Here is a 14,248-nt window from a genome sequence, read left to right on the forward strand (position 1 = left end):
TTGCAGACAGGGCTGTGGAGTCGGTAGATAAATGTTCCGACTCCGACTCCGACTCCTCAGTTTTATGTACTTCCGACTCCGACTCCTCTGTTTTAATATGCAAATGTATTTTATACATTCCTTGAGGGAAAGAAACGCAACCTACCACAGGACTACTGGCTGGGAAGCCAACAGTCTACTGTATTGCACAGTTTAAGCAAAAGACAAACACAATGAAAACAAAGTTTTATTAATTTTTTTTTATTAAAGCGGAGGTTCACCCGCACATAACACTTTTTCCCCTTAGATTGATGCTCGTTTTGTCTAGGGGAATCGGCTAGTTGTTTTAAAATATGAGCTGTACTTACCGTTTACGAGAGACATCTTCTCCGTCGCGACCGGATGCGACCGTCGGAAGCCTCTCGGAAGACTGTCAATCAAGAAGGAACACCCGCTCCCGAAGACCCATACCCGGAAGCGACGGAGAAGATGCATCTCGTAAACGGGTAAGTACGGCTCATATTTTAAAACAACTAGCCGATTCCCCTAGACAAAACGAGCATCCATCTAAGGGGAAAAATTGTTTTATGGGTGAACTCCCGCTTTAATCAATCAAGTGGCTGGATAGTAGCAGCAGGCATAAACATCAGGAACAGGATCTTTACCAGTTCAAAAATACAAACCACATAATTTGGTTGTTTTAGAACAAAAACAAAACATAGGGCAGTGGGAGGATCCAGGAAGGGGCATTTATTCTAAAACATGATTTTCCTAGGAGAATCCCATAGTCATGTTTAAAGTTTAAGCTAACAACCAGAGTTTACACGTTTTTATAGCCTTAGCTAAATGACAGCAGTTTTTCCAATGGTTTACAGCTTCAGTCTTGAACTATTGGCCCTCCATTCCCTTCACTTATACAAGTGTCTCACTCTCTAGTCCTGCAAAAAACATATTTATTTAATCCCTTATCAGTGAGAGGCTAGGTTACACATGGACGCTGCGTTCCCTGTAAAAGCAGAACACAACACTATGGAAAGTATAAGTATTGCAGCTCCTAATTGTGCGTTGCGTGCCATATAGTGAAGCACATGAAAAGCATGCTTCTTCACGGTCACTTAACCTGTTTGTTTTGTGATTACGTGAGGCACTTAATGCATTGGTCTTTATTCTTACAGTAGAGAAGTCATTAATTATAACTTTTTGTGAATTGGGACATTTAAACTTGCTTTTTTTTTTTTTTATTCCAATCTAAATTTAGTAGGAGTCGGAGTCGGTGCATTGTTTGCCGACTCCGACTCCAGGTACCCAAAATTTCCCCTGACTCCGACTCCTCGACTCCGACTCCGACTCCACAGCCCTGCTTGCAGAATACATTTTTCAGTTTGTAATTTTTAACCTGTGATGCAGTAGTCACAGGAATATGAACACTATACATTTTTACATAGGAAAGTTTAATGCAGTCCTTTTTTCAGAACGGATAATGTGTTTTAAAAATCAGACCTGATCTGTCTTGTGAATCCTTTGACAGGCTGTCAACTTGGCAAGATTAATGTATAGCTAGCACATAGTTAATCACATTTCTACAACTGTTTCCATTTTATGCTGTTGAGCAATCACTCTTGTGTAAAACTGAGCAATCTGGAACTACTCTTCCTTGGCTGAGAGGAAACGTATGCATAATAGCATTGCCTACACTACATTAAAATCTAATTGCTAACAACCACCATGACATGTGCAGATGAAGATGTTTTAGAACTTTTGTTTGGAGTCTCAGAATGGGATGAAGTCAACTCTTCTGCCCTATCAAAATCTACTAACATGATGGGTTTCCCTGGCTATTGCAACTTCCTCTTCGTAGGTTACCTTTACACAGTATCTATCTCTATCTATCTATCTATCTATCTATCTATCTATCTATCTATCTATCTATCTCTGGCTTCCGATTGCCCAATAAAAAATAAATAAATTGCAAACAACCACATACAAAGCCATTTAAAACTCGGCCCCCAAATTACATCACTAATCTTGTCTTGACATATAACCCAAACCACATTCTCTCTAGCTCCCTTGTCTTCTCCTGCCATGCTCAGCCTTAAGACTTCTTCCGAGCCTCTCCCATATTTTGGAAATCTCTCTCTACCCATATCCATGCAGCTGTCTCCTACTCTGTCCACTTTATGTAACACTTTAGATAATCCATAAAAGCTCATCTCTTTAGGGAAGCCTATCCTGGCTCTTAATTTGCACATTCCTAACATTTTTTAGTAAGTTTTTGTTTAACCTTCCCCTCCATATTAGATTGTAAGCTCTCTCAAAAAAATAAAAATAATAAAAGATTGTAAACTCTCAGCATGGCCCTCATGTTTTGAGTTGTAACTGTACTGTCTCTTTATAATGTAAAGCTCTGTGCAAATGAAAAAAAAGGAACTTGGGTCATAGTGGAACTGGTGCAATGGTAGATTGTATCTGCTTATTTCGTGTGTGTGTGTGTGTGTGTGTGTGTGTGTGTGTGTGTTTGTTTGTTTTTGAGATATTATCTCTATCTCTCTTTCCCTTCCTCTATCTCTTATCTCCATCTCTATCTCTGTCTCGCTTTCCCTTTTTTTTCTCTGTCTCGCTTTCCCCTTTTTTTTCTCTGTCTCGCTTTCCCCTTTTTTTTCTCTGTCTCGCTTTCCCTTTTTTTTCTCTGTCTCGCTTTCCCTTTTTTTTTTCTCTGTCTCGCTTTCCCTTTTTTTTTCTCTGTCTCGCTTTCCCTTTTTTTTTTCTCTGTCTCGCTTTCCCTTTTTTTTTCTCTGTCTCGCTTTCCCTTTTTTTTTCTCTGTCTCGCTTTCCCTTTTTTTTTTTCTCTGTCTCAAGGCATTCTTGGCAGATCTGATATGCTGGGGAGAGGTAGGGGATTTAAAGCGAAGCTGTTGCATCTCCCAGAATGGGCAAAGCACCAGGTTTGCTTTAATCCTCTGCTTTCCCTTCCTCTTCCTCTTTTTTTGGTCTTGTGTAGTAATCTAGTTTTTTTCAGATACTGAATTTTGGGTTTTTACTAACTGTAAGCCATAATCGTCAAAATTTAAAGCTAGAAATGCTTGAAATATTACTCCTGTAAATCTAAATGAATTTCACTTTCTGAATTTAATTATTGATATTCAAATTTTTTGAGATGCACCTATATATTGTATAATATGAAAATTGCAGAACCCCTGTGCTGTGGCAGTGTTGAATTCATTGGGTATTATTGGTACAAGTGAGAATAATCATAATCCATGGCAATCATTGGTGTATCCAGTTATTTGACTCCCCCTTTATTTTTTTTATTGCATCATAGGCATTCTACAGAATCAAGTATGTTTTGAAGGTCTAACAAAATGTTTTTTGTTTTTCTAGATCTAGCAAAAATAAGATGTATTGAAGAATAATCCCCATTCCCATCAGGGACATTCACTCATACAGGTAAGATATGCAGTTAGTAGACATCACAGATTAGTAGCATGTGTTTACGCATTTTGAATGCTTAAAGCCGCATTCAGGAATACAATTATTTATCTTAATCCTACAGTAGAGGACACAAACAAGTAAAGGCTTTTAAGGTCAAAAAACCTTGCAGTCACCGCCCCCACCCCCAGTTTTACTTGAGCCTTGAATCTCTGAGAACTCCATCCTGTGTCGTTCTCCCCATGCCTGATCGGCTCTTCATTGGATAGATTGATGGCAGCACAGCCATTGGCTCTCTCTGCTGTCAATCAAAGCCAATGATGCGGCCGCCTAGGGGCAGGCCGAGTCATACAATCTGCAGCTATGGACGCCGATTGTATAGCACGGGAGTGCGCCCGCAAGCTTAACCCCCTTGGGATAGAGCTTCCCAAAGGGGATAACCTCTTGCAGGGAGGAGCCATGAGAGCCGCCGTGGGACTGCAGAAGAGGACGATCGGGGCCACTGTGCAAAATGAACTGCAGTGGAGGCAAGTATGAAATGTTAAAAAAAATAAATAAAAATAGTGTCCCTTTTTTAAGGATGGGTAGCATCTGCCTTTTAACCCTGCCACACTAGGTGACACCTCATTTTGTGGTTAGCGTACTCTGTAAAGGACCTCTTCTCCCTTGCAGAGAAATCGCTCTTGACTTCAATGGTTTATTTTATCTTCAAATTCTTCAGTCAACTTATTCAGTGTCTTTTAATACAAAAATAGAAGCCGTGCAAAGTATTCGTAGATCTTGCGTTTTTATAGGTTTTTACCTTCCAAACCTCAGTTCAGCCCTTTCTTTCGGCATAAGACTTTGCCAATCAAGCCCAGCATGTCTTTCCTCTATAGCACTCTTCCCAATGGCGGGGACATCTGTTAGTCTGTCTCTCTTTGGGTCACAGACATCCCAGACCTGTGGGTTCATTTAGTGGTTCTAAAGGGGTACCAAATAAAAGTCAAAACTCTATACCCTCACTGTTTTTTCTCAAATCAGACAAAGTCTGTTCAAAGACCTTCAGAGTTGCACAATGCCCTGAACCATCCCTTGTCCCAGGGTGTATTTGTGCCAGTACCTCTGCAAGAGGTAATCCTGTTCATGGTAACAACACACAATGGGATTTGCAAGGTCTGTTATTGGCCTCTGAGACCAGGGGAATACCTAGGCATCTTGGATGTCTACAGATGCTATCTGCATATCCCCATTTTATCCTTATCCGCACCTCAACTTCCAGGTTGTTGCAATGCCTTTTGGTCTTTGCTCATAGTGTTCAAAAGGGTTATTCGCACCTCTTCTTCCTTCTCACAGTATCCAGGTCCCAAGTTACCTAGACAACCTTCTCCTGAAGGACTCCTCCCCCCCCCCCCCCCCTGGTTATCTGCAAACGTCCACAAGAAAATCCAGATGATCCAGGCGTTTGGTTTAGCGATCAATTTTGAAAAATCTGCACTGCAACTTTCTCTCCATCTGGAATACTTGAGTCTGGACCTGGACACATTCCAAGCAAAGGGTTTCCTCTCGGGGGGAAAAAAATCCTCTCTGGACCCCTTTCACACTGGGGCGTTTTTCCGGCGCTTTTGGGCTAAAAATAGCACCTGAAAAAAACGTCTCCCCTGCAGTCTCGGTGTGAAAGCAGCATCTTTCTCCTATCGCCTTCCAGGACGGCACATCAGAGAGATGAGGGCTCCTCCCCACAGGAAACACAATCAATTGACAAGTTTGTTATAAGTCCCCACCCACCCCCTTGCTCCTCAGTATTGATTGTGTTTCTTCCCGAACACAGCGACAAGTTTGTTTTTTTCTGTTACCTGGAGACGGTGAGGTCGAAAGGTACCCCTGTTGAGGCAGGTTTAGGGAGGCCGGGGAGAGCTGAACTAACCTGTAGGCTTCGGCCCGCTCACAGGTCGCCCCAAAGGTGTGCATGGGCGCTCTGAGCTATGGTGAAAAAGCCATCGTCCCTCTGCAAAAACGCCACCACGGTGCTGATCTCTCCTTCCCGGGGGGGTTGCAAAGGAGCATTGCGCTTCAGGCCTCGCTCTGAGAGGAACAGGAAGCGCGTCACCGGAGAGTGGGCGTTTCCTACACAGCAACCCGGAAGTGACGCTTCGGCGTGGAGCGGCGGAGGTCGGCGGCGGATAAACCCTACAGCAGGTACCGACAAGCCAAGGACCCAGTCAACCTCCTCATGATGGAAGAGGACGGGAAGACAAGCGCTGCGGCAACCAAATCCAGATCGGGGGTCGGTGAGTACAGTCCCCCCTGGAAAGGGAGAAAAGAGGAGAGTGAGAGTTCCTGGACTTCAGGATACGGCTGGTATCGGCTGCCTTCCTCGTTCTCTCTCTCTTTTCTCCCCAGTACAGCCAGCAGCCCTGAGTGGGAGGGAATAACATTACTGTTTTATTATGTTTCCTCTCTAACAGAATCTCCCGGTGAAACCCAGGGGGCTTCTGCTCAATCCTCAGCCTCAGCTAATTACAGTTCCTCTAAGAAGTGCGGGAACTGTAAAGATAAACTCCCAAAATCCCACACCAAACCCTTCTGCCACAAGTGTATTAATCAGCTGGCTGGGAAAGAAGCGGCTGCCATGACAAATTTTCTCTTATCAATGCAGTCCGACATGTTGGCTACGGTTAGAGCTTTTAGGGAGACGGCTACGCAGGCAGCCACGACCCCTAATACGGAAGAACCTGTCCCTAAAGAGGGTTTGTCCTCCCAAGAAAGTCTCCTTGCAGGACCCAGTACCCATTTCCTACCCTCCCAAATCTTTTTCCGTGATCAGGAAGAAGAGGAAGGTGAGATTATGAGCCAGGTCACTAGACACAGCTCAGAGGGTGAGGAAGATAGAGACTCAGTTGTGTCTCAGGAGGAAGGGAAATTAAAAAGGTTCCTCTTCTCAGCAGAGGATGTGGACAGTCTCCTTCAGGCAATTTATGCCACTGAAGAGATTCCAGAGGTTCCCAGAACGACCTCTGCACAGGATAAGGTGTATAGGGGGCTCAGTGAAACACAGGATAGAGTCTTTCCTCTTCACCAATCACTAAAATAAATAATCTTACAAGAATGGAAAAGTCCAGAAAAGAGACTGACCACACAGAAGACCTGGAAGCGGAAGTACCCGTTCCACCAGTCTGTTGGGGAAGTCTTCTTCAAACTCCCCAAACTGGATGCGGCCCTGTCTCAGGTCACAAAACTGTCAGACCTTTCATTTGAAGATGCTGGCAGTATTAAGGACCTAATGGATCGTAGGGCCGAATCACTCCTAAGAAAAGCCTGGGAGGCTAACACAGCTTCTATGGCCCCGGCCTTAGCTGCTACCTGTGTAGCCAGGAATGCAGACCTCTGGGTAGAGAAACTTACAGAACATCTTGCCCAGTTTACGGAATCTGAGGAAATCCTGGGGTCTCTATCATTGATAGGGAAAGCTGTCGCATACCTAGCAAATGCAGCTCTGGAGACTGCTAAAGCTTCAGCCAAGACAGCGGCCTTGATCAACTCAGCCAGGCGGGCTATCTGGGTTAAGGCTTGGGAAGGGGACGTCACATCAAAGGGAAAACTGTGTGGACTCCCTTTCCAGGGTTCACTCCTGTTTGGCCAAGGATTGGATGATGTCCTGGCTAGGTCTTCAGAGAAGGGAAAGAAATTTCCTGTGAAACCTAAAAAAGAAGGTTTTAAAGACTTTTCGAGGCCCCCAGGGGCAAAACAAACAGAAGTATAAAAAAGAACCCAACAGGCGCTGGTTTTATGGCAAAGGGAACAAAAAGAATAACTTGCTCTTTCCCCCTGCCAAAACTGACGCTAAACAAACCAAGTGACGCCGAGGTCAAAGTGGGGGGGAGGCTGTCCCAGTTTGTACAACAGTGGGAAAGCATTTCAGACAGTCCCTACATACGCCAAATTATAAAGGACGGGTTCCGCCTGGAATTTATTACCTGACCCCCCCCCCCCCCCTACGATCACCCTCACGCAGCTCCCCAAGGATACCTTAAAAAGAAAGGCCCTCTTGGAAGGGATTCAGGAGCTGGCAGAGCAGCTAGTAATAATACCAGTGCCAGTGGAACAGCAATACCGGGGTTTTTATTCCCACGTGTTTGTGGTTCAAAAACCATCAGGAAAATTCCGCCTGATAGTGAACCTGAGAAAACGAAACAAATTTTTGGAACAAAAAAGGTTTTCCATGGAGAGTATTTACTCAGTAAGATAGAACCTCATGAAGGGAGCCTTCATGACGACCATAGACCTGAAGGACGCCTACTTGCACGTACCAATTCACGTGGACCATCAGGCGCTTTTGAGGTTTGCGGTCATGGGAAGGAAATCCGCCACTGGCAGTTCAGGGCACTGCCTTTCGGCCTAACCTCCAGTCCCAGAATCTTTACAAAAATACTGGCAGAAGCAATAGCTTTCCTACATCTACAAGGGGTATGCCTTATACCGTACCTGGACGATCTGCTGATCTCTGGTCAGACAGAATCACAGGTTCAGAGGGATACCAACAAAGTTATGGAGGTATTAAAAAGCTTGGGTTGGATTATCAATCTAGAGAAGTCCTCCCTCATACCAGAACAGGTAAAAAATATTCCTGGGCTACACTATAGACTCCAGGCTTCAGACGCTTTTCCTGCCAGAGGAAAAAATAAAAAAATTGGCGTCAGCAGCAGGGAATCTGGTAAAATTCCCCAGACTTCCCAGGAGGTCAGTTATGAGAGTCCTAGGGTTAATGTCGGCAAGCATACCAGCGGTAGTCTGGTCCCAGTTACATGCCAGCACACTTCATTCTTTCTTTCTGTCCTCTTGGGACAGAAAGAAGGAATCCCTGGATCAGGAGATCCTACTCACCCCTCAGGTCCTGTCGTCCCTAGAATGGTGGACCAGTCACCAAAACTTAAGGGAAGGTCGACCTTGGGCCCAATGGGATCCGGTAAAATTAACTACGGATGCCAGCACATGGGGGTGGGGTGCCCACTTGGGGGGGAAAAAAGCCCAGGGATGATGGAGCTACCTACTAGCTCGCCAGTCTTCCAATTTCAGGGAGCTCAGAGCAGTGGGAGAGGCCCTGAAGGCTTTCCAACAAGATGTCAAGGACAGAGAGGTCCAGGTGAGCTCAGACAACGCTACAGTAGTAGCCTACCTGAACCACCAAGGCGGTACCAGATCCGGCCCCTTATTGGAACTAACCATGGAAATTCTGGGCTGGGTGGAGAAAAAGCTCATCTCCATCTCAGCCATACATATAAAAGGAACAAACAACATAGAAGCGGACTTCCTCAGTCGTCAACAGATAAGACAGGGAGAATGGGAACTGAATCCCGAAGTCTTTCAGGCCCTAGTTCTTCAGTTTGGCGAACCAGACATAGACCTGTTCGCAAACCGGAAGAACAGAAAAGTGAACAGGTATTTCTCAACCTCCGTAGAGCGGGAGTCCGAGGGCCTGGATGCGTTGTCCCAAAATTGGCGCTTCAGACTGGCATACGCCTTCCCACCCCTGGCGCTAATTCCGCGGGTACTCCAAAAAATCAGCAGGTCCCCCGGTCAGGTCCTCCTTATTGCCCCATGGTGGCCAAGGAGGGCGTGGTTTGCGAATCTGAGATTCATGTCAGTAGCAGAACCTCTGAAACTGCCAGCCAGGGTAGATCTCCTCAAGCAGGGTCCAGTTTTTCACCCAAGACCAGAATTTTTTCAACTAACAGCCTGGTTAGTGAGCGCCAGATCCTGAAACAAAAAGGTTGTTCAGAAAAGGTGATAAATACTCTTCTTGCAAGTAGAAAGCCGATCACCAGGAAAATCTACTTAAAAGTATGGAAAACCTTCCAGACCTGGAGTAGAGAAAGACAAGTGTCTTCCCAGTCGGTTCCGGTTATCCTGGATTTTCTCCAGGATGGAGCAGACGCGGGGCTTAAGGTTAGCACCCTTCGGGTACAGGTAGCAGCCCTCTCCATTTACCTGGACAAAAGATTAGCTAAGGACGACCTAGTTAAGAGATTCTTATTAGCTAGGGAAAGGATGTCCCCCGTCCTTACTAGGGTATTAGAGTCATTATCTATGCCCCCTTTTGAACCTATAGAGAAAGTTTCCTTTAGGTTTCTTACTTTAAAGTTGGCCTTTCTGTTAGCTATTACTACAGCTAGGAGGGTGGGAGATCTGCAAGCTCTGTCCATGAAAGAGCCTTTCCTTCGGGTACAACCAGATAGGGTCACTCTAAGGGCAGATCCCCTATACCTGCCTAAAGTAGCATCCTTACCCAACAGGACGCAAGAAATAATATTGCCGTCCTTTTGTTCAGAACCAAAGAACGAGAAGGAATTTAATTTTCACTGTTTGGATGTAAGAAGATGTCTTCTTAATTATCTAGAGAGAACTAAAAGTTTTAGGAAATCTAACCATCTCCTAATTCTCTATGCTGGAGCCAGGAAGGGACTGCAGGCCTCAAAGCCATTAGTCTCTAGATGGATTAGAGAAGCTATCTCGGAGGCTTATCCGTGCTCAGGAGAGCCAGCTCCACTTAATATCAAAGCTCATTCAACCAGATCTCTGGCGACATCCTGGGCTGAGAAAGCAGGTGCCTCCTGGGAACAAATCCGTAGTGCTGCTACCTGGTCAAGTCATCACACCTTCTTGAAGCACTACCGTGTAGAGTTGTTGTCACAGCAAGACCTGGCTTTCGGTCGGAAGGTCCTCCAAGCTGTGGTCCCACCCTGAGGTAGGCCTGAGGTTCTTTAATATCCTCTCTGGTGTGCCGTCCTGGAAGGCGATAGGAGAAAACTTACGTTAGATCTACCGGTAACGGTATTTCTACGAGCCTTCCAGGACGGCAGGCCTACTACCCACCCTATGTGAAAAAAGGGGAAAAAAGGTAAGCTATATGCTAGATGGTAAGTACCTATGGGGGTGCCCCTTGTGAACCAGTTCAAGATTACTTTAATAAATACTGAGGAGCAAGGGGGTGGGTGGGGACTTATAACAAACGTGTCAATTGATTGTGTTTCCTGTGGGGAGGAGCCCTCATCTCTCTGGTGTGCTGTCCTGGAAGGCTCGTAGAAATACCGTTACCGGTAGATCTAACGTAAGTTTTAGAGTGTATACACTGCTCCTCCACCGCTCCTGCCCATTGAAATGAATGGGCAGCGCGGCCGAACCCCTGGCAAAGCGCAGCTTTGCAGGTGGTTTTAATTTTTTTTCCCCAATGCTAGCGTGGGTTAAAAGCACCCCGCTAGCGGCCGAATACCTCCGCAAAAAATAGCGGCACTTTACTGTTGACGCCGCCCCTGCTGTGTGAAAGCAGCCTTGGGGAAGTAAAGTAATTTTTAACGTGTGTGTGTGTGTGTGTGTGTGTGTGTTTTTTTTTTTTTTCGTGACTTCGACATTATGGCGGACACTTTTGACACATTTTTGGGACCATTGTCCTTTTCACAGCGAAAAGTGCTATAAAAATGCACTGATTACTGTGAAAATGGCAGTGAAGGGATTAACCACTAGGGAGCGCTAAGGGGTTAAGTGTGCCCTAAGGGAGTGATTCTTACTGTAGGGGGGCATGGCTGTAGGTGTGACGTCACTGATCGTCCCCTACAACGGGGAACAGACGATCAGTGACACTGCCACAGAACGGGGAAGGTGTGTTTACACTCACCTCTTCCTGTGACCGATCGCGGGACACCGGCGGCGATCGGGTTCGTGGTCGCAAAGCTTCGGACCGGGTCGCGAGCGCACCACCGGCGGCGCGCTTGCGACCCACGGCTGGACTCTTAAAAATGACGTAAATATACGTCTATGTGCCCAGCCGTGCTATTCTGCCGACCTATATCGGCGTTAGGCGGTCCTTAAGTGGTTAATGGCAAACATGTTTATACTTGCCTGCTGGTAAATTGGGTATATAATAAAATCCAGTGGGGGTTTCCCTAAATTTTTAAGATTTTATCTTTGCCTGTAATACAATAGAAGCTATAGGAAGTACAGGAGTTGTAGGGAAGGTCCATCAAGTGTGGGTAGTTTCACAGCGCAGAATTGGTTAAATGAACTGGATATTTGTTAGTTTTTTAGGATGTATGGTGTCAAGGCTGCTTTTTATGTTGTCTGTCCTGGAAACCAGTGGCTTGTTTAAAATTTCACCCCCTTACTGCTCTTCATACCATATTAAGTGGGCAGGGGATAAAATTACAACGCCAATTTCAGAAAAGTTAGAACAAAAAAAGTAACCTTTACATAATGACGGAATGCAATGATTTGCAAATATTATAAACCCATATAATATTCACAATAGAAAACATATATCTAATTTATCCTTTTGCTGCCAGGCCCTCTGCTCCTCTTTAAACTTGACTGACCAGACTATTTTTGTAATTTTTTCCATTGCTTTCTTATTTTTCCCAATACAGCTTTTAGAATATGTATAAAAGACCCCCAAACCATATATATTTTCTGAAGGCACATGAGCAATAGAATAAAAATGAGGTGCTACAGATCTTTAGAGCACAATGATATTTGAATAAATGTTTATCAAATCGATATTAGGCAGGAATTGCACCACAAGGGAAAATGCTCTCAATGGGAGAATTGGTACAGAAGTGGGGGGAAGTAACAATGGTAGAATACTGTCAGTTGAGGGATTTATTTAACAAAATGGAAACATCAGATTAGGATGGATATATCACTCCCCTGAGATAGGAATAGATTAGGTTGGGGGGAGGGGTGGGGGGGATTTGAGGAGAGAGTTGTGTTTTTTTTTTTTTCTTTTTTTTCTGCTTGCTTTTGTGGGGTAGGTAGTCCGCTCTCCCCAGGGGACGACACATTGGAGGGGGGATCGGGGGAAGGAGAGGACCTTGGTATTTGGATGTGTCATGGTGAGTGCCATCACCCCCCTTCTACCCCTTACCCTCCCTTTTTTTTCCTTTATTAGGATTCGCTGGAAATTACACATAGGGGGTAATAAAACACAACAATACTACACAGTAAGGCGCTAGCAAGCGGCTTTCTTAATTTTTAACCTCTTCCATACCGGGCAGTTATACACACTTCCATACCAGGCCTATTCTGGCACTTCTCTCCTACATGTACAAATCATAATTTTTTTGCTAGAAAATTACGCAGAACCCCCAAACATTATATATGTTTTTTTAGCAGACACCCTAGGGAATAAAACGACGGTCATTGAAACCTTTTATCTTGCACGGTATTTGCGCAATAATTTTTCAAACGCCTTTTTTTGGGAAAAAAATTGTTTCATGAATTAAAAAAATTTAAAAACAGTAAAGTTAGCCCAATTTTTTTGTAAAATATGAAATATGATGTTACACCGAGTAAATAGATACCTAACATGTCACGCTTTAAAATTGCGCACACTCATGGAATGGCGCCAAACTTCGGTACTTAAAAATCTCCATAGGCAACGATTTGAATTTTTTTACAGGTTACCAGTTTAGATTTACAGAGGAGATCTAGTGCTAGAATTGTTGCTGGCACTCTAACGCACGCGGCGATACCTCACATATGTGGTTTAAACGGCGTTTACATATGTCGGCGGGACTTGCGTGTGCGTTCGCTTCTGCGCGCAAGCTACCGGGGACAGGGGCGTTAAAAAAATAAATTTGTATTTCTTTTTTTTTTTTATATATTTATTTCTTTTTTTACACTTTTTTTTTTAATTTTTTTTTTTTTTTTATCACTTTTATTCCTATTACAAGGAATGTAAACATCCCTTGTAATAGGAATGTGTGTGACAGGTACTCTTTATGGAGAGATGCGGGGTCAATAAGACCCCACATCTCTCCTCCAGGCTGGAAAGCATGAAATCGGTGAAAAAAAATTCACCGATCTCATGCTTGTGGTTGCTTAGCAGCCGCAATCGCGGCTTTGTTTACTTACGGGGACCCGGGCGTGACGTCATCACATCGCGCCCGGGTCCTCCGACGGTCATAGAGATGACTGGTGACCATCTGGTCACCAGTCATCTCTATGCTTCCTGCGAGCGCCGGACGATTCGTTCTCCGGGCCCCCGATGGCACGGGAGAGCCCGGAGAAGCACCGGATGGCGGCGGGAGGGGGGGGATGTCCCCTTCCGCCGCCTGTAAGAACGATCTAGCGGCGGAACCGCCGCTATGATCGTTCTTACGTTGTGCAGAATCGCCGGCAGTTTAGAAGGATATCTGAATGATGCCTCTAGCTGCAGGCATCATTCAGATATCCACCCGGAAAGCCCAGGACGTCATATGACGTCCACTCTGAACGGCAGAAGTTCTTTGTGGACGTCATTTTACTATGGGCCGGTAGGGAAGTGGTTAATGGTTCACAGGATATTATAGAATGGCACAATACAATAAGGGGCTTTTAACCACTTCCTTACTGGGCACTTAAACCCCCTTCCTGCCCAGAGGACTTTTTGCGATTCGGCACTGCGTCGCTTTGACAATTGCGCGGTCGTGCGACGTGGCTCCCAAACAAAATTGACGTCCTTTTTTCCCCCACAAATAGAGCTTTCTTTTGGTGGTATTTGATCACCTCTGTGGCTTTTATTTTTTGCGCTATAAACAAAAATAGAGCGACAATTTTGAAAAAAAAATAATATTTCCCTAGGTCGTCTTTCAGGACAGCACCTTAGAGAGATCCTGGCTCCTCCCCTTCTAGGAAACACCGCCTTCCTTCAGACTTTAAAGCCTCATCCTCCCTCTGGCCCTTCAGTTATGGTGTTTCCTCCGGTGGGGAGACACCGCTGGGGAACCAGGGCTGTTAGCTGGGGAGGCTAAGGCAGTTTTTCAGAGAAGGGCAGGATCCAGGAGGTGCCTGGTATTTATGCTCTATATTCTCATTTTTTTTTTTAAAACATCCT

At 45.0% G+C, this 14,248-nt stretch overlaps 1 protein-coding gene across 3 annotated transcripts in view; it reads left to right on the forward strand.

The window, feature by feature from the left end:
- Positions 1 to 14,248, forward strand: part of MTMR3 (myotubularin related protein 3) — a 131,515-nt gene that overhangs the window by 46,909 nt on the left and 70,358 nt on the right. For all 3 annotated transcript variants that reach the window (XM_040351974.1, XM_040351963.1, XM_040351969.1), the window contains exon 2: positions 3,358 to 3,423. The gene's annotated coding sequence lies outside the window, so the exon portion shown is untranslated. The remainder of the gene's footprint in view (positions 1 to 3,357; positions 3,424 to 14,248) is intronic.

The sequence above is a fragment of the Rana temporaria genome, chromosome 1 (assembly GCF_905171775.1).
Source record: "Rana temporaria chromosome 1, aRanTem1.1, whole genome shotgun sequence".
NCBI lineage: Eukaryota > Metazoa > Chordata > Amphibia > Anura > Ranidae > Rana > Rana temporaria.